Raw genomic sequence first — 27,328 nt, 5'->3', positions numbered from 1 at the left:
ATCTTTCAGGCTTATGAATTCGCAGGATTAATATTGTAAAAATGGCCATCTTGCTAAATGCAATCTAAAAATTCAATAAGATCCAAATAAAAAATCCAATTCAATTTTTCATAGTGGTAGAAAGAGCAATTTGCAAATTCATTTGGAATAACAAAAAAACTCAGGATAGCAAAAACCATCCTCAACAATAAAAGAACTTTTGGGGAAATCACCATCCCTGACCTCAGGCTGTATTACAGAGCCAGAACTCTTAATCCTGCCTAAACCTTCCCACTAATCAGGATCAAACATATGAACCCATCAGGTCCATTCTCATTGAAACTACGAACATAAATTAAATGGTAGAACTTTAAAGACAAACATTCCTTAAACAGTTCTTAGTAAAATACTGATCGGTTGGAAATATTAAAAGTTAGTGTTTATAACAAATGGAGACTTAAAATCATATTAATGATAGTAGCCAAGAATCACATTAACTTGCGTAATCACATGTGACAAAGAATTTTATGGCTAAAACCAACTGATTTCATTTCTTCTTTCTCTAACTTGATATAATCTTTCTCTTTTTCTTTTTCTCTTTTTTTTCCCCAGAGCTGGGGACCGAACCCAGGGCCTTGCGCTTGCTAGGCAAGCACTCTACCACTGAGCTAAATCCCCAACCCATAATCTTTCTCTTAATTATGAAAAATATTCCTTATGTAGAGGAACAAGTTAAGTAAGTCTTATGATCTGGACACAAGTTTCCTAACTTACTACATTCAGAATTTAACAGCGGGGCGGGGTATGATCAAATCTCACAAGATCTCTGGGACTTGATGATACCTACCATATAATATTTGTGCTATTTCATGAAATTTTATTACATTCTTTAAGCAAAAATATTTTAAAGTCTAAAATAACAAGCTTAATATTATGTGTGTTTGTACACATAATATCATGGAAGATTGCAGAAAAGTTTGTGCGAGTGATTGAGAGATGTGAAGCAAAAACATTTACTCTGAATACTACACAGATGTACTCATATAGTTACTGCAGCTCTGGCTATCTGCATAAGCCATCCACAAGATTAGACTGTCAGTAATGGGTCAGGGAGACGATCACATGTCTTATACTTGCCTAATTGATGACAGGAATTTATTTCCCAGTGTTATAACTGCTGATGGAACACTATTACACCAGTAAAGAGCCCCTCAGATATTCTCATGAAAGAAACTACTGAATTCTGTGGGTCACATGTAAAAGGAAAGCATGTAATAAAAGTGTACTTTGTAAGAAGAGTCTAAATAGAACAGGGAGGTGTCTGAAGGAAGAAAATTGGAGGAAAAGACTAATAATATACAAATGTATGAAACAATCAAACAACATTTGTATGAGAGACAATCAATTTTCTTCAGTTGAGTGGCCCTGGGCATATTAGCAACAATCTAGGGCAGGTCAACTGCTCAGAAAGCTTTTGCTACAAACTGAGGGACTCCACTGTTTGTTCATGTGTCTGTCTTTGGTTTTGTTTTGTTTTTCTTAATAAAGAACAGAAAAACTAACACAAAACCATATGAAGTAAGTCCAGAGGAAGGATCTGGAACGAGTTGAAAGTATAGGGTACCAATATATGGTGTGTTCTCTGTGTGTTATTTAATAAAACATTTTAAAAATGTAGAAAAGTACAGTATACATATAAATGAGAAATAAACAGTGGGGGATGGGGAACTAGGTAGAAGGAAGGCAGGTCAATACAGAAGGAAGATGAGAACCAAAACCCAGCAAGGTTACTATTTTTTTTAAAAGCACAGTGCATATCGTGTGTGTGTGTGTGTGTGTGTGTGTGTGTGTGTGTGTGTGTGTTTGTGTGTGCTTGTAAATATATTAAAGAAAGTTATTCCACTTTATAGAAAAGAATATAAGCTAACAAAAAATCTCAGTAATATGAAAGCAAAAAACTTCTTTCTAAAGGTTAGCTAGGATAGTTGAAGTTGAATCTCCTATAGCTGAAAACACTGACTACTTGGGATAGAGAACTTATGTAATTCAATCTGGATGTAACCTGAAAACTTCTGTGCTGTCTACTTTATTTGGTAACTTGACCAAGGTCAAAAAATTGAACAAAATAAAAATAATTATTAAAAAATAAAATTTAAATTTTAAAATAAAACTTAGAAAGTAAAGAAAACCCTGTATACCATTGGCATTTTCTTAGTAGAGGATTGATGTTGGAGATCACAGCTTATTGTGGAGAGTGCCATTCTTGGTAGTGGGCTTGGATGCTACCAAAAAGCAAGCCAAGTCATCCATAAGAATCAAGTCAGTGAGCAATATTCCTCCATAGCTTCTCTTTCAGTTTTTGCTTCCAGATTAGTGCCTTAACTTATCTTATTATGGACTATGTTCAAGCTGAAATAAACCATTCTATACACAAGTTGAACATGGTCATGCTATCATATTGTAACAATAGAAACTCTTAGCTAGGACAACCTCCTTCTGTAGTCTAGTTTCCAGGAAATCAGAAAATGCTATAAATGACCCAAGGATTGGGGAAAGTTAACAATCCTACACAACTGCACTATCTTTGAACTATAACCATGATTGGGCATGACACTTATATTCAAATGTTGGGGATAACCGATACTTGTCTAATAAAACTTAAAAGCAGAATTCAACAAGAGGGAAACCATGTCTAGTACTAGAAACCTATTCAACTCCCTGAAGTTATTTATGTATTAGATATTAGGTAGAACAAAATAAACTTTACTACTGCCACTTTGCTAATAACGTTACTATATTCAAAATCTTATAATATAAGAGTAGATAGTAGCCTCACCAATGTAGTTTTTTCTTTACAGCATAAAGAGACCAGGAGACCATTACAGGAAACAAAAACTGGACAAAATTCCCATATCAATGCAAGGTGGTGTGACAAAACAAGAAAAACAGAACATATCCATTTCACAGTGAAGCTAACAGAAAAATAAATACTATCAAAAATACATAAACAAATTTAAGACAGAGTATAAGCAACACAAACACAATAATGAAACTACATTAAATTAAACTCTTCAGAAGACTGACAAACACATGAGATCAGGAAAAGAACCAAATATAATGAATTATATAAGCTAAGGAACTCTGAGATGAACAGGGGAAAAACAAATTATTCAAATTACCAGTAGAGAAAAGAACAAAATATAGAGATCTAAATTAGATGTTAAACATTAAATTAATAATACTGAGTGTAGGTGTTATGTATGGTGTTATGTATTCTCTAAACATAAACTAAGAGCTGGATCCGTTGTAATATTTGCAGCGTACACACACACACACATACACACACACACACACACACACACACACACACACACATGAACACATGCAGATTGCTGCTTGTAGGACTCTAGTTTTGTGAACAAAACAATGCACGTACTGAAAATAAAAAGAGAGGAAATGTCATTAATAGTGAATGAAATCCAAGAAGAAGCAGAAGTTGGTGCAGTTGTTCCAAGATACATATAAGTAAATTCTCACCAAAAATGAATATAGAGAAATAAATTAGGTGTCCTCATGAAGACTAAGAAAAATTCTACCAAGAAGATGCAATGATTGAAATATGTGTACCAAATTTATCAATACTCAACTTTATTAAACAAAGACTACAGGATTCAAATAGATAAATTTCTTCATTATAATCACAGTGAATGATTTCTGCCTCAGATTATTATTGATAAATAAGTAATCTAGATCAATTGGACTTAACTAGTCATTTAAAAATATCTTTCCCAATGGTGACAGAATAGACATTAATTTCTCAAAAACATGAAACATTTTCTAAAATAGATCATATTTAAAACAAAAATCAAAAAGAATTTATTTTATATCTTTCGTAAGTATGAAAGAATGAAAACAAGGATCAATAATCAGAAAAAATATAAAAAGTTTGCAAGCACCTCATAGTTATTGAATATATTTTGGAGTATTAAGGAGTTGTTGAAGAAATCAGGACACTCAAATTTCCTGGAATCAAATCTAAATGAAGAATGAAACTCTTAAAATCATAAGAGAGACATGCATAACTATAAGCATCCATAAAAGAAAAATATCAATGCAAATAGTTTTTCTAAATATGTTGTTATGAATCTCAAAGCCTTAAAAAACAAGAATAATGCAAATTTTAAAATTCAAAACAAATGAAAATGACCAGAGAAACAATAATGGTATAAAGACAGAAGACAAAAATGCAACAAAGAAGACTAATTAGATCAAAGCTTAGTCAAGTAGATGATGCTTTGATAATATAAAACTGAAGAATCTTCCTCAGACTAATATAATAGAAGAGAAAGAAGAACATATTATAACATAGATGTGCAGAAAATCACTGAGAATTATTTTAAGACATGTGCTTATAAATTGGCAACTCTTGAGAACATGGAACAATTTCTAGAAAAGTATGATCCAACTTTTTTTAAATGTTAAAAACCTAAATTGATCCACGGAAATAAATGAAACTGAATCTTAATTTTAAGTTTCCTAACCAAGAAAATGACAGAGCCTTATGACATAAGAGTTCATTTATTTTAAAGAAGAATTGATAGCAATGTTCCTGTACCTATTTCATGATGGAGCAGAAAACACTTGTAAATGTTTCTAAAGCCAGAGTTAAGTGATGACAAAATATCCTAAGGACATATATACTCTGTGTTGTGCATTGTCCTGATGATCATTACATCAGAATTCTGATATTAATTTTATTCTGCTTCCTCGAAAGAGGTTGCTCCAGGAATAGTCCACCATATACTCAGATCTTGTTTGAAACTTCTCCCCATTTTAATTGGTCAATAAAGGCTAGACCCTGTGGTTAGGAAGTAGAGAGGGAATATGGGACAGGAGGTTAGAAATTAGGGGCAGGGAGAGAGGCAGAAGAGGACAAGAGAGGAATTAGGGAGGAAAGAAGAGGAGTAGGAAGCCAGGATTGACCAGAACCACATGGTCAAGAGAAATCACCAGTGGCATGGGGTCTTATAACTGGGGAATAAGCTATAATAGTGTTAAATTTGCCTAATCTAGGCTTATAGCTTATAATTATAATAACTGGATTGTATGTTTTTTATATGGATTTATTGGGGTTGAAATTCCAGCAGCTGTGCTGGATAAATTTATATCAACTTGTCATAAGCTAGAGTTAACAGAAAGGAGAAAATGTCAATTGAGAAAATACTTCCATAAGATCCAGCTACATTGGATCATCACTGTTGAGAACATCATCCACGTAGATCATTTAAAGTAGAAAGGTTAGGCTTGTGCCTGCATGGATCTTCCATCCCTTCATTCTAGTCTGAATTGTTTAAGAGAATAATTTAGTTGCAATATATTTTTTCAAAAGAAAAACTGGAAGAAGCATCTAGGAAGATGACTCATCAGTAAAGAATACTTGCTGATCTTTCAGAGTACTCAAGTTCAGTTCCCAGCCTTCACAAATCGCATTTCACAACCACCTGTAATTCCAGTTCTAGGAAAACTGATTTCCTCCTCTGGCCCTTATGCACATAAAACCTTTCCATCTTCTGAAATCTTCTTTGATTTCTTTCTTCAGAGACTTGAAGTTCTTGTCATACAGATCTTTACTTGCTTGATTTGAGTCACAACAATATATTTTATATTTTTCTTGATTATTTTGAAAGGTTTCATTTTCCTATTTCTTTCTCAACCTGCTTGACCTTTGAGTAGAGGAAAGCTATTAATTGGTTTCAGTTAATTTTATATACATCCACTTTGCTGAATGTGTTTATCAGGATTAGGAGTTCTTTGGTGGAATTTTGGGTTCAGTTAAGTACACTATCATATTATCTGCAAATGGTGATATTTTGACTTCTTCCTTTCCAATTCATTTTCCTTGACATTTCCTTTTTGTTGTTGTTGTTGTCTAATTGCTTACAAGCCTGCAAAAGTACTCAGGAAATCAGTCTGGCAATTCCTGAGAAAAAGTGAACAAATTACTATCTGAGGTTCGAGCTATACCACTGCTGGGCAAATAGCCCAAAGATGCTGCAACATGTAAACAGGACACATGCTCCACTATGTTTATAGCAGCCTTATTTATAAAAGCCAGAAGCTGAAAAGAACACAGGTGCTCTTCAACAGAGGAATGGATACAGAAAATGTGGTACATCTACACAATGGAATATTACTCAGCTATCAAAAACCATGACTTCATGAAATTCTCAGGCATATGGATAGAAATATAAAATATCCATCCTTAGTAATGTGAACCAGTCACAAAAGGACACTCATAGGATGCAATGACTGATAAGTGTATATTATCCCCAAAACTCAGAATAGCCAAGAGATAATTCACAGATCATGTGAAGCTCAAGAAGAAGGAAGACCAAAGTGTAGCTGCTTCAGTCCTTCTTAGAAGGGAGAACAAAACACTCAGGTAGAGGGTTTGGAGGGACTTGAGAGGCAGAGAAGAAGGGGAGGGGGGAAAGTGGTACAAGATTAGGTATGGGAGGAGACAAGGATGATACACATAGGGTCAGGAATTTGAACGAGGTTTGTAGCAATGGGGGATGGGGGGTACTGATGATAGCAACCAGCAAGTTTCAGATGCCAGGGAAGCAAAAGTTTCGCAGGACCCAATGCGGCTGTGTATTTACATTTCCAATATTATACTCTTTCCCAGTTTCTCCTGTGCAAACCCCTTATCCCATTCCCCCTTTCCCTGCTTCTATAAGAGTGCTCTTCCACCTACTCATCCACTCCAAACTCACCGACCTGCCATCCACCTACACTGGGGAATCAAGTCTTCAGGGGACCAAAGGACTCTCCTACCACTGATGCCTGGCAAGGCCATCCTCTGCTGCATATCATGGAGCCGTGGATCCCTCCATTTGAATTCCTTGGTTGATGGTTTAGTCCCTGGAAGCTCTGAGGTTTCCAGTTAGTTGATACTGTTATTCTTCCTAATGGGGTTGCAAACCCCTTCAACTCCTTCATTCCTTTTTCTAACTCCTCCATTGGGGTTCTTATGCTCAGTCTAATGGTTGGCTATGAGCATCAACCTCTATTTGTCCAGACCTGGCAAAGCATCTCTAGGGACAGTTATATCAGGCTCCTGAAAGCAAGCATTTCTTGGCATCTGCAATAGTGTCTTGGTTTGGTGTTTGTATAAGGGATGGATACCCAGGTAGGGCAGTCTCTGGATAGCCTTTGGTTTAGTCTCTGCTCCAAACTTTGCCTTTTTATTTCCCTTAGACAAGAGAAATTCTGGGTTAAAATTTTGGAGATGAGAGGGTGGCCCCTAACTCAACTGGGGGCCTTGCCTAACCTATGGATATGGTCTCTTCAGGTTCTCACTTCACTTTCTTTGGTAAGGCCCCCAGTTGAGTTAGGGGTTTGCACAGGAGAAACTGGGAAAGGGTATAATATTGGAAATGTAAATATACAAAATATCTAATTAAAAAATGAAAAGAAAACTTCCTAAATAATAATTGACATTGCATGGCCCTACTCATTCTGGGTGAGGCCATTGCTGGCTGGTAGTCCTAGGTTCTATAAGAAGAAGACTGAACAAGGAATCATTAGAAAGTCAGTAAACATCACCCCTTAATAGGTACTCCTTAGCCTCCAAGTTCCTGTTTGTGTGTTCCTGGACTAATTAATTTTGATGATAGTTACATGGAATTATGAATGAAATAAGTGGTTTCCTCTCCTAGTTACTGTTTCATCACAGAAGAGTAACCCTAAAACAGAATCCATAATATAATTACATGATGATAAAAATTGCTTAACATAAAGACCTTAAATAAGAATTTTTTTCAAATAAAATTTAAAAAGTGAAGTGAAATCTTGTTTAACCATATGTAAATTAAAAAAATAAAGCACATGAAATTATCCAAGGATAAAAGCTTAATGATGATCCTAATGTTTGGGAAAAAATAAAAATACCTTAGGACTGTAGCTCATATTCTTTCAATAATCCAGCATGCTGAAATCTAATAAAATGTGTTCTATGATAGGTCTGGGTCCTAGTTACTCGATGAAAAAAACACAAAGAAATTTTTCTCTAAAGTGAAAAAGGAGGAGGGGCATAATTCTTAATGACACTATTCATTTTCTCTGATTTAATATGGCATTTAAAGCAATAAAGGATGAGAGACGTATAAAAGAAAACATGAAGAATGGAATAAGTCAAAATATTCTTGTATACAAATGATATGAATACTTCCAAAATGTGATACTCCCAAACCCTTCTTGTGTTGTAAGAAGAGTTAGCAAGTTAAAAGGTCAATATTAAGCCATTCTCTTTTTAACACTCAGTAACAAGAAAATAACTCTGTAATAAAGGCCAGGAAAAAACTCTACTATTAAACCTCATCAAGACAGTAATGCATCAAATCTATAAAACACCAAAGAAAAGTGTGAAAAAATATATTAAATGATTGAAAAATTATCTTTATGTAAAATTATATTTATGTATAAGATAAAATAATATTGGTAAAATATTATTTCAGTCTAAAGAAATCTATATATTTTAAAAAGACTTAATTTTACAATACATTCTTATTACAACTATGCCTTTGATGCCATATGATTGTCTTAACTTCTAGTAAGTATCGATGAGATTATATTGAATATTATTGCACACTTTAATAAAGAGTTTGGATGATTTTCTTTGAGTTACATAGTGACTTCTTCATTTTAAATTAGTCTCAGAAAATCCTTAAACAAAGAGTTTGAGGTTAGATTTTCTTTTAATATTTGATTGATATTTATTTAGAATGAATACAAATGAATTTGACAGAAATAACTTGTGATTTAAAGCAATATAATCATAACAAAATTATACCATAAAATTTTGTAAATACCATAAATTACATAAAGTTGCTTGAGTTAATATTTCAATAATAATGATCTAATTCTTTTAATGCTGTCAAGTTATTTAGCTGTAGAAAGAGTTCCAGATATGTAATTAAACTGTCAATAATATCAGTAGGTCTTTTAATACTAGATAAAATACAAAATTCCAGTATATCTATGATATAGTAAGTCAATAATATTTAAAGAGATTCAAGTCAATATAAAACATTTAAAAGTATAATAATGTAAATGAATTTGGGAAATAACTGTTAAGGATGAATATTACATTTAGCAAAGATCTAATGGAAGAGCCACGTAAGTCCTTTAGTCCCAGACCTGAACTTAAAGAACTTTGTTTTTCGTATTGCTCGATTATGATATTCTGTATCACTGAGTATTGGAAGTATGTAATTAGCTTCTTAAAAAAAGATTAACAATGATTATATTCAGGAAATTGTCTTGAATCTCAGGAGGTAATTTGGACTTTTGAGTTTTAAACAATGTTTAAAAATGTTAAATAATATGGGGATATTGGCATTTGAACAATTTTCATTTTGCATTATAAAATGACCATGAATCTATGGAGAGCTGAGAGTGGAATATGGTAGTTTCTGAACTATTTTATGGACTCAGGCATCTGAAGTCTTGGTCTCTTGTCAGGTAGTGCTCCTGTTTGGGGAGCATTAGGTGATGTACCCTTACAGTAAGAAATGTGTCAACTGAAGTTCGCTTTAAGAGTACAAATCTTCGCCTCTCTATTCCCTGCCAAGGGTATTCTTGTTCCCCTTTTAAAGAAGGAGTGAAGCATTCACATTTTGATCATCCGTCCTGAGTTTCATGTGTTCTAGGCATCTAGGGTAATTCAAGCATTTGGGCTAATAGCCACTTATCAATGAGTGCATACTGTGTGTGTTTCTCTGTGATTGGGTTACACAGAGACAGAAGGAACACCCATTCAGAGCCTGCCCCACATGTGGCCCATACATATACAGCCACCCAATTAGACAAGATGGATGAAGGAAAGAAGTGCAGGCCGACAGGAGCCGGATGCAGCTCGCTCCTGAAAGACACAGCAAGAATACAACAAATACAGAGGAGAATGCCAGCAGCAAACCACTGAACTGAGAACAGGACCCCCGTTGAAGGAATCAGAGAAAGAACTGGAAGAGCTTGAAGGGGCTCAAGACCCCATATGAACAACAATGCCAAGCAACCAGAGCTTCCAGGGACAAAGCCACTACCTAAAGACTATACATGGACTAACCCTGGACTCTGACCTCATAAGTAGAATTGAATATCCTAGTAAGATCATCAGTGTAAGGGGAAGCCCTGGGTCCTGCTAAGACTGAATGTGATTGTTGGGGGGAGGGCGGCAATGGGGGGAGGTGGGGAGGGGAACACCCATAAAGAAGGGGAGGGGGAGGGATTAGGGGGATGTTTGCCCGGAAACCGGGAAAGGGAATAACACTCGAAATGTAAATAAGAAATACTCAAGTTAATAAAAAAACAAAAGAAAAAACAAAAGAAAAAATTTTAAAAATAAAATAAAGTTGTGGGCAAGACAAAAAAAAAAGAGTACAAATCTTCATCCAACTATCAGTACTTTTACTTCATGATTGTGGCTTAGAATGTGAGTTCTGTTCCTTCTATGAGGCCAGCTGTTTGCTGTCCATATTTCCTGCCATGATGGACTCTAACTCCTGTGGAACAGAAAGCTAAAACTAACTTTTTTTCTCCCCTGAGTTGTTTTTGACCATAGGGTTTTTATCACAACTACAGAAAAATAACAAAGATAATATATAAGTAAGATCATGTATTCTCTCTGCCTCTGCCTCCTTCTATAAACACACATGAGCAAACACACACACACACACACACACACACACACACACTTATATTTGTAATAGAATATATGCTATATAGAAATATATGAACTATATACATATAGTCCATATATAATATATTTGGATATATACATATGTCTGTGTATGTGTATATATATATATATATGTACAATTTTAATTGTTCTAATAGTGAATAGAATCAATAAACATGGATGAGTAAGATTTAAAGTCTTCTGAGTACATGCAAGGTGATGTTGGAGCATTCAGTTTTACATGTGAAATTTATGTCATACCTCCCTACGCTAAGTGTTAGGTACCATCATAGATAAGGGAACAAAAGACAATGATAGTCACAGACTTGGGAGGAATTCTGAAAAACAACGTGTCCTCAGTACATGACAAATTCATGGTTCCCAGAAACTGTCAGTAGGTGTGATTGTCTGCACAAACTTTGTGGAAGAGCAAGCTAGTTCACAATCCTGCATAGATCGTATGAGGTTCACAAGTCCATATATATCTAACTGATAAACTATTGGTACTGAAAGCTGCAGAGAAAGAGTATCAGTCCTCTCCCCCAAGGGTATCCTTTAATCATTTTTCTGAACTTCAGCTTACAATCATGTATCCATCTACATGCTGACAGCAGTAACAGTACTCAGTTGGTTAAAAAATGGACACAACAGTGGGGCAGATTACAATGAGAGTTAAGTCCACAAATAGCTTTGTCATAGATAGAGGCAAATGCTCGCATCCAAATATTAGACTGAGAATGAGGTCCGCAATGGAGGAATTAAAAAAGTGATTTAGAAAAAGCAGAAGGGGTTTGCAACCCCACAGGAAGAACAACAATATTAACCAACAAGACCCCTCAGAGTTCCCAGGGAGTAAACCACCAACCAAAGAGTACACATGGAGGCATCCAGGGCTCCAGCTGCATATGTAGCAGAGGAAGACATTGTCTGGAGAGGCCCTTGGTCCTGTGAAAGTTCGATGCCTCAGTGTGAGCAGAATGCCAAGGCGGGGAGGCAGGATGGAGTCGGTGGGAGGGTTGGGGAGTACCCTTATACAAGCATGTGGGATTGGATAGGGGGTTTCCAGAGGGCAAACTGGGAAAGATGATAACATTTGAAGTACAAATAAAGTAAGTATCCAATTTAAAAAATAAACAAACGTAAGAGAAGAATGGGAGAAAGAAATCTGCAAAGAAATAAATTTTTTAAAAAATGCAATTTTAAAACTATTTTTCAAAACAAAAAACGAGTAATAAGGCAAAGGAAACATGATAATTTCTTTCTAAGGAAGTATCTGAAAAGTCTATTTATTTGAAATAAGAGGGTGCATTTTAAAGTTATATTTGTGCTATTGCAGCCATTATCGGAGATCATCAATTAAAGCTCTATCTTGGTCTTGGGCCTCAACAAGGACCACAAGGCAACTACGAATATCATCAAACAAAGGCACAGGCAGTGCCATGGTCATCCCACCAAGCACACAAAGATGTTATGGGAAATGATCCAGGAGATGCACGGTTTCCTGTGAGTGGTATGCCATGGTGTCTAAGAACATGAAGAGGTGAACCCAAATGCACCATGGAAGAGAAGCAGGAGGAGGTGAGAAACATGCTGGGAGCCATGAGGAAGGCTACAGTTCAAAAACACTGATGCCTTCTTCCCCAATAAACTTTAATGCTGGGGAAAAAAGTTACATTCTTACATTCCATTGAAGAATCAGAACTATCAAATGAGTAGTTTTAGACAGATATTTGGTTTGATTAAGACTGGATTTCCAGGATAGTTTTTTTTAATGGGATTTAACATGCAACGAATAAGTCTAAGAGCCAAGTACATTTAGTAGCTTAAGAAGTCTTTGTCTTTTATAGAGAAAGAATAGAGAGTGCATTGGAAAGTGTTTAAGAGTATGGAGTAGTGATTACAAAGACTGAAGTGCTCATCCAGAACTTCCAATGAAGGTTGCTTCTTTTATTTTGGTTAGCAGTTTGGAGAAACATGGATTAGTATTTCCAAATATTTTTGTTCCAAACTGGTTTAGGGTATCCACTCAAATTATTTGGATCTACTACTAGGTAACAAAATAGCAGCATAAATACCTCATTTCCTCCACTCTCATTATTCTTTTCAAATGTTCTTCAAGCTACCATCCTCTGAGGAAGCTAAATATGAATGTGAAACAATTTGGAATATGTTGTACCTTAAGAGCCAGAAATAAAATTTCATTATGAAAATTTAAAATGATAGAGGAAAACTTGACTGCAATATAAGATTGGTGGGCAAATCTGTGTATGTTTCAATAAAGAGAATGTAAAACGTAAGGGGATATTTAAAATTTCATTGATTTGGTATAATTTATGATGGCCCAAACTTCTTAAGTACGAAGAGTACTTAACATCTGACAAAGAACCACGAAGAAAGGCCAAACCTTTGCCAAATTGATCTAGAAATGTGTCATGAAAAATTATCTCTTCATACTATATCAGACATTCTCTCCCTTTTCCTTAATGATATGAGAACTCTATAGTGAGATCAGAAGACAAGTGTGATTGGTAAGGGACATATTTGTCATGACCATGCTACTGTGAGCAATGCCTCTTAGTCAAGCACAGTGCTGATCTAATGTTGGAGTAGTTGGAGACTAAAGGTTGAGATGCCAAGAACAATCAGAAATACAAAGGCCACAACAGACAGGAAATATCACAGAGATATGCACATAATAATGGGAAACATATGATGGTCTTTCCTTTTCAACATCCACAATCAATTGATGTTTATCAGTACACTAGTTCACTTTTGGTTTCTACAGCTACATGTCTAGGATAAAGTACTTAAAAATACATTATGTTTGCTTCATAGTTTTGAAATCTAAAAGTTCAAGACAAAGTGTCCCCTTCTGTTGGGATTCCAATGAGGGCCTCATGTAGAGTGCATCTAAAGGCAGAGACTCATCAGAAGTAACCACGATTTCAAACAGGAAGAAAGATTCAAGGGTGAAGTTTGACTCCATGCTACTAAGGAATTGTTCTTGATTTTATCCAAAGGGGATGTTGCCACCAATGTGGTTGCACCTTCTAAAGGTTTCACTGAGTCTCAGTATCATGAAGATGAAAGACAACATTCCAGGATGGAACTCTTGATAGAATACATTCAAATTCCATCTAAACCATAACAGGAAGAATGGAACTACAGAAAGTTCAGTGAGAGTAAGAGAAAAAAAATATCACCATGCCTTAAAAATTCCAATAGAAGCCACAATGTTGATGTGAAACAAAGTGACAGAACAGGGAATTTGTCAAGTATATATTTTTTGTGAGTCTGCCCGTCCTCTGTAGAAATATTTGTGACTACTCAGTTAACTGTTAAGAACAGGAGTGTCTCCTGTCATTTTGAGAAACACTAAGGAAATAAGAAGCAAGAAGGAAATAACAGAAAATGGAAAGGAAATAGGAGTAACTCAGTAGGATAAGTGTTAAATGAATTTTGGAGAAAGGATATCATAAGTGCTTATTTGAAGTGATCAGACTATCATAATACTCATCCTTCTCAACTGGAGGACAAACAATCTGGCAGGTGATCCAACCTGACTTATTTATTTGTGATGTTACTCAATATACTAGGCATAAGATAAGGAGGCTCCTTTAAATTGTAACAGTCCTGTAGATAAAACAGTAAATAATTTATTTCAATTTTTCATACAAAAAGTCCCTATGGCAATGGGTATTAAACAAATAACAATAATCTAATAACAAATGTGACCTCCTGAAGGTCATGGTCCTAACATTCAGTAATGGATAATTCAGCAAAATTAATTACTTCAGTTTCTTCACTGTTCAATATTATCTTGAAATATGTTCAATAAAGCTATGATTTATAATGAATTACTGAACAAAGTCATTCTCAAATGTACAAAAAACCATTTGACTCTCAGAATAAGATATAGCCATAAAAATTATATATTATGGGGATTTAGCTCAGTGGTAGAGTGCTTGCCTAGCAAGCGCAAGGCCCTGGGTTCTGTCCCCAGCTCCGAAAAAATGAAAAGAAAAAAAATGATATATTATAATAATGATAAAGTAAGTTTGTTCATATTTAACCCCATTTATTGACCTGAAATTTGCCAAAAACTTTATGAAGTTGTTTTATCTTCCTCCTCCAAAACATATGCTACTATGTATACCTCAAATTTTCTCATTTCTCAACTATTTATTTCTCCTGGAAAAGATGCAATCATAACCAAAGAGGAGAAAACTTTCTAGAGTAGGCATGTAGGCATGTGTTAGAGATTGTATTATATCCACTCCCAAAATGATGAAATGGAAACTTAATCCCTACCATTTCAGAATATGGTCGTCATTGAAAATATGGACTTGGGAGGCAATTAAGCACAGATAAAGCTTTAAAAATAAACTTTAGTTCAATATCATTCTGGAATAAGCAGTCTGACAACAAAGGGAGTGAAAGAGGAAGGATGTCAATGGTGGATGGAAGTCAGGATAGCTCTTAAAGGCTATTAGATCCAGTTTATATTCCCATACTCTAAGCCCACATAGTGGGTGGACAAGTAAACAGTAGTTTATGGAAGTATACATAGCATCCAGCAGATTCTTAAGGCAAACGACCCATTGATTTGGCCATTTCTCTTTGTCATTCTATTTCAGGGGACAAGTAAAGTCATGCTTTAAGCAAATCACTAAATAAATCAATAAATCAGTATCTAGTAACTCATTGTTGTTACTTTATTGTATTATTATATATGTAGTGCTCTGGAAAGGGGAAATTTAAAGACTGAGTTAGACTTGAATATAAAAAGATACAGAGAAAAGATTGCCAGGAAAGAAATCTGTATAATACTACTCATTCAGTGCTCTGATGACTAATTCTGCTAGTCATGCTTATTGACATCTGGCTTCTAAAACTGTGAAACAATACCGTCCTGGTTTTAAGGCACTCAATTTGCGACATATGTTACAGCAGCCCTAGAGAACTCACCCAGGCTAGCCGTGTGTGTGTGTATGTGTGTGTGTGTGTGTATTATATATAATATATTTTATATATATATATCATGTATATATATATACATATATATGTATGTGACATGTGAACACTCACAATAATGCAAAGCAAAGCTTTAATAATTGAAAATTCCTGATGTAGTGATGAAAATCAGTATTAATACTCACACTGATTAAACACACCATACTCGGCACTCAATGTCTTCTAAGTTTGACTCCTAAAATTATAGCTTAATAAATTTTAATTTTCTTCTGTTTTTCAGTTATAAACAAAGAAATAACACCATAGAAGCCAGGTCATCTTGTTGAAACTAAGCAAATAGCAAATGAAACAATAGTTTTAAATTTGCATATGGATTCTCATATCTTATTTTTACTTCTCCTTATACTAAGGGATGGAATACTGATTCTCCAATAAGGATATATTTCAAAGAGACATTAGATGTTCAGAAAATAGCTTCTCAGGTAGTACCATCCATATTCAGGTGAACTATCAAAATTTTGCCTTCTGCATTTTTGTTATGGATTTTAGTGTTTATATTAGGTTATTAAAGGTTTAATACTTTCTGTGGTAAACAAATATAAAAGCCAAACTAAAAGTAATTCTGAATATAACCAAGATTTTTCAATATTATTAAGTCTCATACTTCTAAGATTGTTTGATTATACTGTCAGGAGTTCTCTCACTAGAAAAAAAAAGACTCAAATTCAGGTAACTCAAATAGTTGGGCAATTTTTATAACTTATAACAAAGACATTTAGGTAGAGTGGCTTGGAATAAGTAGTGTAATGAAATATTCTAATTAATAAGTGCCCAAGAACATTTCTTCTTTATAGTTTCCAGCACCTATTTTTATTTCCAATTTGTTGTTACTGTTTCAGTTTAAAACAATAAAGTCTATCAAAACATGTTTCATAGCAGAAAAATTACTGTGGTGGTAGAAGACAAAGACACTGCAAGAATTTATCAAATACCTTAACAACAGGCCCAGAGTTAATATGGTGGCACAATTTATGCTTTACATTTATCCAGAAAGAGTAATTTATTTTTATTTATTTACTCACACTAGTACTTCTATCACAACATGATTTACAATAATAAATATTTAGATTCAACAGTTGAGTGGTTAAAGAAAGCATAATGAAGTATGATTTAGCCTTAAGAACAACAACAAAAACAAAAAAAAGACACTCTTGTCACATGTGACATAAAATTGAATCTAGAAGACATAGTGCTTCTTAATATAAGCAAAAATACAATGAACACATGGATTTGTATAGAATCAAAACAATAAATTACAGAATAGAGGGGGAAACAATGGGGAATTTTGTTGAAGGATAAATGTTGTAATTACGTAAAACATGTTAATTCTGTGGAACAAATTAGAGAATGGCCATAATGGTTGCTAATGCCTGTTTCTATGCTAGGAATCAAAGAATGGAATGCATGTTTCCAATATATCTCAAGATATGATAGCAAGAGAAAATGATGAGTATAGCAATTAATTTGACTTAGAGTATCATTTTGCACTATGAGTGATTATACTTATTACAATGAAAAAATTATATATATATATATATGTATATGTGTGTGTTTGAGAATTAAACACTACATATATAAATGCTCTATTATTCAACCATACTTTAAGGAGTTTGAAAATAATTAAAAAATAATTTAATTATAAATCATATTTAAATATCAGAAAAATTGGCTCACACATACATTTACCTGTATTCTATAGTCTATTATTATTATTATTATTATTATTATTATTATTATTATTGTAAATGTCCTATTTAAATCAAAGTGTTATCATGTAGTTACATTCTAATTTCCAAATTTAAATGTTTATTTGGTATAGAGTATAAATCTTATTCATAAAGCATTTAAATTTAAGGTATTGAATGAATACTCTGTTAGCACCATATCAAAGGAACAGCATTTCTAAATGACCAGGGGATAGAATTGTTTAAACATTTAATCATATAATTTATTCTCCATCTTGATTAAAAATTAATTATAATTTTGCATTTCTGAGACCACAGCTAAATCATGAGATGAAGAGTTACATAATTAGTATCTCAACTTTGAAACTTCCACTACAACTGAACTGATAATTGTGGATTCTTTACTTATAAAGAATAATGAATTTATTTATCAGCTTTCTGTTACTATCACAAAACACCAGTCATAATTATATGAAGTTTTAAGATTAGATTTGGTTCACAGACTTTGAGGTTACAATGTGTGATAAATTAGCTACACTGCTTTGAGAAAGAATAGGACAGCATTTCATGCTACAACTGTATGTTGAAGCAAATGTGTTCATATCCAGGAAGTAAAAGAAAGAAATGGGAGATGATTGATTATGTAATCTTTGGAAAAAGAGCCTTTATTATCTAAAGACTGTGGCCTAGGGGTTCTGGAATTTTCTCATGTCATTACTATGCAGACCAAACCAAAGATTTAACACAAGATCCTCTGGAAAAGTTGAAATAAAAACTTTAGTGAGACTTCTACCACATCACTTTAAATTGCACCAGGCAGCAGATATGTAAATAACACTAACACTTTCACCGCAATTAACTATACTCACAGTTGATTCAACAACTGTATTGACAACATGGAGAATCCAGGCAGTATGTTGTCAAAACCTTTGGTACTGCCCAGATGTCCCTCAACAGAGGAATGGATACAGAAAATGTACATTTACACAATGGAGTACTACTCAGTTATTAAAATCAATATCTTCATGGAATTTGCAGGAAAATGAATGGAACTAGAAAACATCCTGAATAAGGTAACCCAATCACAAAGTACACACATAATATGTACTCAGAAATAAGTGTATAATAGCCCAAAAGCTTGAAATAGCCAAGATACAATTTACAGACCACATGAAGCCCCAAAAGAAGATAGACCAAAATGTGGATGCTTTAGTCTTTAGAAAAGGAAACAAAATACTCACAGGAGAAAATAAGGAGGAAAAGTGGGGAGCAGAGATGGAAGAAAGGACTATCCAGAGACTACCACACATGGAAATCCATCCCACTTGCAGTTACCAGAATCAGTCACTCTTGGGGTTGCCAAGAGGTGTATACTGACAGGAGCCTGATACAGCTGTCACTTGAAACTCTATGCCAGAACCTGTCAAATACTGAGACAGAGGCTTGTGGTCAACCATTGCACTGAAAATGGCATCCCCAGAAAAGGAGGTAGAAAAAGGACTGAGGTAGCTGAGATGGTTGGTAAGCCCATAGGAAGTACAACAATAGCAACCACCCAGATACCAAAGAGTTCCCAGGGACTAAACCACCAACCAAGAAGTAGACAGGGAGCAACCCATGGCTCCAGCTGCATATGTAGAAGAAGATGGGCCTTGTTGGGCATCAATGGGAGGAGAGGCCCTTGGTCCTGTGAAGGCTCGATGCCAAAGTATATGGGAATGCCAAGGTGAGGAGGCAAGATGGAGTGGGTGGGTGGGTTGGGAATCACCTTCATGGAGGAAGGGGGTGGAGGGGATAGGATAGGGTGTTTCTGGAGGGAAGAAAATATTTGAAATGTAGATAAAAATATACAATAAAAAAGTTAAAAAAAAGAACAAAACTGAAAAGTCAACTCTTGTATCTCCAGAAACCAGGAACCATTGTAGTTCAAAAATATAACACAGGAAAATTTAACACAGAAACTAACTAGGGAGACTTTTTTTTAATTGAAAAAGGAAACTTTTTTTTAGAAACATAGGTACAAACATACTTATTTTCACGAAACTGAATCTTCTATATCTTTAAATGATGGCAAGAAAATCAGGATCAGAATTGTTTATAGTTCTCTTATAATTGTGGTTTAATGTTCCTAATTGTTCACACTTAGACCTCAAAATGAAGGAGTTTCTGTGAAGAACAGAAGACATTTTCCATGTCTGTATATATGACATGACATTAGATGTAAAATTATCTAGGGAACAAATGAAACTAGTGAGAAGGGAGGTAAGAAAAGAGAGTGTGAAAAGTGGGGGAATCTGTTTAATGTCCATTATATACTTCAATGAATGTTGTCCTTATATAATTCAGTGTCATATACAATGAATATACACAGTGGAAATGAATAAGAATATGTAGTTAGAATTTTGCTTGAGCAATGGTGTGTGTAATGCCTCTTTAGTTCTGATTCTCAAATATATAGAAAATACATGACTAGAGTTCATAATTCATTTCTTCCTTTCATTTATTAGTGGTATGACCTCTATCATATACCTAAATGATAATTTTTCAATAATTTAAATAATCAGAGAAAAGCTTGTCATATCCCATCAGAGAGTCCTCTTATCTGCATTCATCTGTACCCATTCATCCCTCTCTCTTCCTGACCCTCTCCAGTCTTGCCTGGTTTCCTGTAGAACCACCTCTCCATATTCCTAGCTCTCAGCCACTGTTCACTCCTCAGCTATTATTCCACTAAGATTCTCCAATTATTCTGTGCAGAAATATTTCATTTCTCCTGAATTATTCTCTTTAACAACTCTAGTTTCTCTCACATAAATTTTCTTTTAATTGAAAGCTTTCACTATACTTCTTTGTCATGGGAAAAGTAACCTACATTCATATATCAAATATGTAAACTTCTTTGAAAAAGTTAGATCTGTGAAAGCAATCTCTCTCTCTCTCTCTCTCTCTCTCTCTCTCTCTCTCTCTCTCTCTCTCTCTCTGTGTGTGTGTGTGTGTGTGTGAGTGTGTGTGTTAAAGTTCAAAGGCAAAAGAAGACCATATTTTCCTCTATGTGTTCAAATAAATAATATATTTCTCTTTACTAATTAATGCCAGAATTTTATTTCATGTGATTGCTACATTATCAGGAATAGAATATTTAAAATTACATCATGACGATAGGGAAAATCTCCCCAAATGCACTGTTAAACAACAACAACAACAAAATCAGAGTAACATAAGTAGAGAAGAGATAGACATTGTAAAGACTATCTGTCATGTTCATGTTATCCATTTTGCTTCTGGAAAAGTAGTCAATTAGTTATATATCAGGGATGCATTCAGCCCCACTGTGGACATCATATCTGGTAAAATATTTTCCATCCAGGGTAACAGCAATGAATATGGCACAGCACACTGATGTTCCATGAATTCCAATCTGGTAAGCATAAATAAGTAGTTTAAAATGTCACAGTGAAGATTACATATGAGTTGTATAAGTCTTTAGCAAATATTCAGTCTTAGTGAAACATGAATTTACTGCAGTAGTGAAACAGTGAAAACGAATAACAAGCACATTATGTTTGAATATAAATATATCTGAAAATAAAACTTGAAACGAATCTAATGAAATAAAAGATTCAGATTTCTGGAACACTATAAAAATTACAAACCTAAGAATAATAGGAGTAGAAGAAAGAGAATATTCCATGCTCAAACTTCAGAAATAATTTCCAACAAAATGATAGAAAAAAATCTTTTCTAACCTAAATAAAGTGTGTGTGTATGTGTGTGTGTGTGTGTGTGTGTGTGTGTGTGTGTGTACATACACACACATGTATACACACCACCACCACCAAAATAATAGGAACAAAAAATCATTGGTCATTAATGTTTCTCAACATCATTGGAGTCAATTCTCTATTCAAAAGACACTGGCTAACAGAAGGGATCTGAAAACAGGATCCACTATTCTGCTGCATACAAGGAAAGTACCTCAGAAACAAAGATAAAAATATTTCAGTATAAGGAGCCAGATAATTTTTTTTCCAAGCAAATGGACCTAAAAAAGAAAAAGTAGAGTCACAATTCTAAATTTTAATAAAATCGACTTTCAAGAAAAAGTTATCAAAGGTAATGGGGAAATATACTGCAGACTCATTCAAGGAAAAAAAAAATCCGGGCTGGAGAGATGGCTCAGTGGTTAAGAGCACTGATTGCTCTTCCAGAGGTCCTGAGTTCAAATCCCAACAACCACATGGTGGCTCACAACCATCTATAATGAGATTTGCTGCCCTCTTCTGGTGTGTCTGAAGACAGCTACAGTGTACTCATATACATTAAATAAATAAATCTTAAAAAAAAAAAAAAAGAAAGAAAAAAAATCCACCAAACTGATGTCCCAATTTGGAATATCCCAAATTCAAGGACACCCATATTCATGTAAAAATCATTATCAAACCTTAAATTGCACATCAAACCTGAAACATTAATAGGGGGAGACTTCAACACACCAGTCTCATCATTGAGTAAGTCATTGAAGCAGTAAATAAATAGAGAAATAACAAAATTACAGATGTTATAAACCAAATGGCCTAATAGATAACTATACAAAATTTCACTTAAATACAAAAGAATATGCCTTCTTCTAAGCACATCAGAAAACCTTCTCCAAAACTGATTCTGTAGTCTGTGGTAAAACAATCCTCAACAGATACAAAAATAACCTCTTACGTCTTGTCAGACCACCAGTTGTTAAAGCTGGACTTCACCAATAATAGAAACAACAGGAGGCACATGAGTACATGGAAACTGAACAATTCTGTACTCAAGGACTACAGGGAAGTACAATTCTGTACTCAGGGAAGAAATAAAGAGAGGAAAGACTTTCTAAAATTCAGTGAAAATGAAGACATAACATATGCAAACCTATAGGATACAATGAAAGCAGTGCTAATTAGAAAGTTCATATCAATAAAAGTGCCTTCATAATGAAATTGGAAAGAACTCATATTAATAACTTGACAGCACACATGGAAGCTCTGGAACAAAAAAGCAAACACATCCAAATAAGTAGATGACAGAAAATAATCAAAATTGTAACTGAAATCAATAAATTAAAAACTAAGAGAAAAATAATAAGAATCAATGGAACCAATGGCTGGTTCTATGGAAAAAAATCAACACAATAGACAAATCCCTCAAACAATCACTGAAAAGCCAGAGAAAGAATATCCAAATTAGCAAAATCAGAAATTAAAAGGGGGACATAATAAAAGACACTGAGAAAATCTTACTTCAAAGTTCTGTAATCCACAAAATTGGAAAATGTAAATTAAATTGATGATTTTCTGGATAGATACCACTTAAACAAAGTTAAATCAAGATCAGGTAAAAAATTAGGTACAGATCTAATCATGAATTCTCAACAGAGGAATCTCTAACTGCCAAGAAACACTTAAGAAAATGTTCAAAGTTCTTAGTCATCAGGGAAATGCAAACCAAAATGACTATGAGATTTGAGCTTATGTCTATTAGAATGGCTAAGATGTGCAGTAAGGATAACACTCTTCCACTTCTGGTATGAAGGAAAACTTGTACAGTCACTTTGGAAGTTAGTCTGGTGGTTGTTCCAAAAACTGTAAACAGACTTCCCTCAAGACCACCTATAACAGTCCTGCACATATACCCAAAATTTAGTACAATTTTAATACAGCAACACGACTACTCTGCTTGGAATATAGTCAAAACTCTTAGGACGCTTTTAATTCCAAGCAATTATTTCTAATTGAGGAACAGACATTGTGGCAAATGAGGGAAATTTTGAGAGAATAGGGTATGCTCAACTCTCAGGAGCAGTCCTAAAGGGAAGTTATATACAGGGAGAAGCAGAGGTTCAGCTGATGTTAGTTCAGTCAGTTAGGTGCAGGTCAGTTAACCTCAGGTGTTACAGTGGAGTTGGTTAGAAGTTAGCGCAGCAAGTGTAGTTCAGGGTAGTAGAGTTCATGTGTGAGTTTATGCAGTTCAGTGAAGGTTAACAGAGGCAGGCAAAGACAGAGAACAAGAAAAATTAAGACGATTAGAACAAGTTGCTATAGTTGGTTAGAGGCCAAACAGAGCAATTCAGTGAGAATCCCAGAGAAGCTAGAATGAGTCAGTCACCTCAGAGAGGAGTTTGAGCCAGAACAGCTGAGTTGCACTAGCCCTGCAGAGTTCAGGAAGAACTGGTACGACTGAGCTTACTCATCAAGATGTCTTTGAGACTACAATTACATCGGGCAGATAAAAGTAACTTTTACACGAAAAGATAATCCAACATACAAGTATACCCCAGATGTCCAGCAACCAAAGAATGGATAAAGAAAATATGTAATACATTTACACAATGGAATGCTACTCAGCTGTGAAAAACAAGATCATAATATTTGCAGGCAAATGGATGGAGTTTGAAAATATCATCATGTGTGTGCTAACCCAGACCCAGAAAGATGCACATGGCATGTACTCACTTACAATTGGATATTAGCCATAAAGTACAGGATAATCATCCTACAATCAACAGATTCCGAGAGGTTAAGTGACAAGAAGGGTTCAAGGGAAGATGCTTCAATCTCACTTAGAAGGGGAAATAAAATAGGCATAGGAGGTGGATAGAGGGAGTAAACTCAGTTTGTGAGAGTGGTGAGGAGGGGAACAGGAGGGATCATTGGTCGGGAGGACAGAGAGGAGAGAGAGGGAGAGGGAGAAGGAGAGGGAGAGGGAGAGGGAGAGGGAGAGGGAGAGGGGGAGAGAGAGAGAGAGAGAGAGAGAGAGAGAGAGAGAGAGAGAGAGAGAGAGAGAGAGAGAGAGAGAAGGGAACTTGGGAATAGAACAGAAATCTGTGTGGATATGAGGAAGCTAGAAACCTAGTACAAGGGAAATTCCCAGAAATTCATGAGGGTGACCCTAAATATGACTCCTAGTAATATGGGTATGGAAACTGAAATGGCCATTTTTTATAATCAAGCAAGGATTCTCATAGAGGAATGGGGACATCAACACACCGACTAAACCTCTACCCAAAATATGCCCTGCCTACAAGCTATGCATGGATAAAGATAGAACAGAAATTGAGCAAATAGCTAAGAAATGAACGGCCCAACATGAGCCCCAATTCCTGGCACAATTAATGATACACTGCTATACTTGCAGAGAGGAGCCTAATATAACTGTCCTCTGAAAAGATTTACTGAAAAGCATAGGAAAACTGGTACAGAGAGACACAACCAAACATTAGGCAGATCTTGGGTAACTTTTTAGAAGAGGGGAAATTTTTAAGGAGACAAAGAAGTCAAGAACACCCCAAGAAAACCTACAGAATCAACTAAACTAGGTCCATAGTTTCTTAGATATACTGAACCACCAACCAAAGAACAATCATGTGACAAAGCTAGGACCTAGGTCCCCTACACATATATAACTGATATACAGCTTGTACTTCTTATAAGTCCTCTAAGAACTGAAGCAGGGGCTCTCTTTGACTCAGTTGTCTGCCTTTGGAGTCTTTAACTCTACTAGGCTGATTTTTTTTAGCTTCAATTGGAAAAGAAGAGTCTAGTCCAATAGCAATTTTTATGGAAGGGAGCATATTCACTGAAAAGAAAATGATTAGCAGATGGGGGAGGGCAGTGCAAAGACAGGGACTAGATGCAATGGACAGAGTGAAGCTGAGACTGGGATTTAAAATGAATAAAATTTAATTAATGGTAAGAAAAGAAATGAGGATGATCATGCTACTGAAATGAGATGAACACAAAACTCTGAAATTGGGGCACCAATTTCACAATGATTTTCCTCCAATTAAACAAGCAATGGAAGAAATCAACTTAACACTATTTGCAGATGAGATGGTATTTAAAAGACCCTATGGACTCTGCTAGAAAACACTTGAACCTGATAAATAACTAAAACTATAGAATGTGAAATGAATAAACAAACCAAAGCAAGCAAGCAAACAAAAAGAGGAGCCATAAGGATGGAAACAAAAAACTCTCAAAGTAAGGAAAATTTGGAAAATACTCTACTTAAAATATCCCCCAAAATAAATTTTTAGGAATAAATCTATTCTAAAGAAGTCAAAGACTCATAAAAATGTGTTCAGATACTGAATAATGTAATCATAAAAGATATTACACAATGTGAAACATCTCATGCTCTTGGTATGGCAAAATTAATAATTTGACAATGGATACATGGCCAAATTAATGTACAGTTTCAGTAGATTGTGTATCAGAATTTCATTGTATCATTTCAGAATTTGAGAAAAAGCAAGATAAAATGCATATATAACCAAAGAAGACTAGGACTAGCCAAACAAGGTATAAGAACAGAATTAGGGGTAACATAATACTCAACCTCAAATTATACCATAGAACTCTAGCGATAAAGACAGACTGGTACTGGCCTATAAACCAATGAAATTAAATAGTGTATCCAGAAATAAAACAACAAAGCTTTGTCTACTGGTTGTTGACAAAGGAATCAAAATCAAACACCAGAAAACAGTCAACAAATGGTGTTGATTAAACTAAAGAGAAAAATTAGCTTCATTTTTTGACTTTACAGGAAAATCAGTGCAAGATAAGTCAAAGCCCTTAATTTAAAACACAAAATACTGAAAGTTCTCCAAAAATCCACTTAAACATACCCTTCAATAGATTGGACTAGACAAAGACATTTTGAATAGAACAAAACAACACAGATACAATTCCTACGTATCAACAGATGGGACTACAGGATAATACCAAACACTACAAACAACAAAGGAAATAGTCATCTGAGAAAGCAGAAAAAGATGGGAGAAAATCTTTCTCCCTACAAATTAGATAAGGGGCTAACTTCCAAAATTTATTTTTAAAAATGCAGAAATTAAATACTAAAGAAACAAAGTTGCAAATAAATGAATAGGCAAATAATCTGAATAGACCATTTCCCCCCCAAAAAAATAGTATAAGTGGCCAATAACGATTTTTAAAGCATTCAATGTTGCTAGTCAATGGGAAATAAAATTGCTCAGAGATGCCTCCACAAGCCAGGTCGAATGACCATTATTCAGGAAATTTCACAACAAATGTTAAGAAAGATGTGGACTGAGTAGAATAAACCCTCATTTGGTGGGGATGGAAATTAACTCAGCCATTGTGAAAATCAGTTTTGAAAGTGCTAAGTTATAGGTAGAACAATGATATTACCCAACTATCTCACTAAACGGTATATACTCCTACCCCATACCCCACCCATCATACAGATATTTGCATGTCAATGTTTACTGTCAACTTATTCATAATAGCAGAAAATGAAATGACCTATTTATCAAGAGTCAAATAGTGAAATTTTGGTATATATTAAAATAAAATTATATTCAACTCTACAGAAAATAAAATCACAAAAATTTTCATGAAAGTGGGTGAACTTATTATTTGTGGTATTAAATGAGGTCATACATTCTCAGTCTCAGAAACAAAAAAGAACAATAGAAGCAACAACAAAATGGTTTTTGTTTCTTTCTTTTCCTGGTGACTCTAGAAAATAATTTACATAGGGATATATGTGAACAAATACACTTATATGTTCAGAATATGATGTAGAAAATAAAACAAGAAATTGAATAATGTGGGGTGAGGAAAAACTGCATTCAGGCAATGGACATGATTCATGAAAGCAAATGTAAAACTGTTATTCTACATTTAAGTCTGGCTCCTTTTTGTGTAGTTTTACTAGTGGATAAAGACATGCAAGTATATTTGATAGTGGAAGCTTGAAATTCAAGGTGAAGTTCCACAGCGTGTCTCTTTGAACTGTTTCAAAGCTCTCTGAGTTGTATAGACTCTAGGTTTAGTTCATTTCAATGAGTTTTATTTTTTCATATTTT

The 27,328-nt window shown here is 34.6% G+C and overlaps 1 long non-coding RNA gene across 4 annotated transcripts in view; it reads left to right on the top strand.

Annotated features, from left to right (window-relative positions):
• Positions 1-27,328, top strand: part of LOC102556158 (uncharacterized) — a 143,679-nt gene that overhangs the window by 10,581 nt on the left and 105,770 nt on the right. For all 4 annotated transcript variants that reach the window (XR_015623471.1, XR_015623468.1, XR_015623470.1 and 1 more), the window contains exon 3: positions 12,057-12,298. This is a non-coding gene — a long non-coding RNA (uncharacterized LOC102556158). The remainder of the gene's footprint in view (positions 1-12,056; positions 12,299-27,328) is intronic.

Source organism: Rattus norvegicus, chromosome 6, assembly GCF_021556685.1.
Source record: "Rattus norvegicus strain SHRSP/BbbUtx chromosome 6, alternate assembly SHRSP_T2T, whole genome shotgun sequence".
NCBI lineage: Eukaryota > Metazoa > Chordata > Mammalia > Rodentia > Muridae > Rattus > Rattus norvegicus.
The sequence above is the reverse complement of the archived record's forward strand: the minus strand, read 5'-3'. Positions and strand labels throughout refer to the sequence as shown.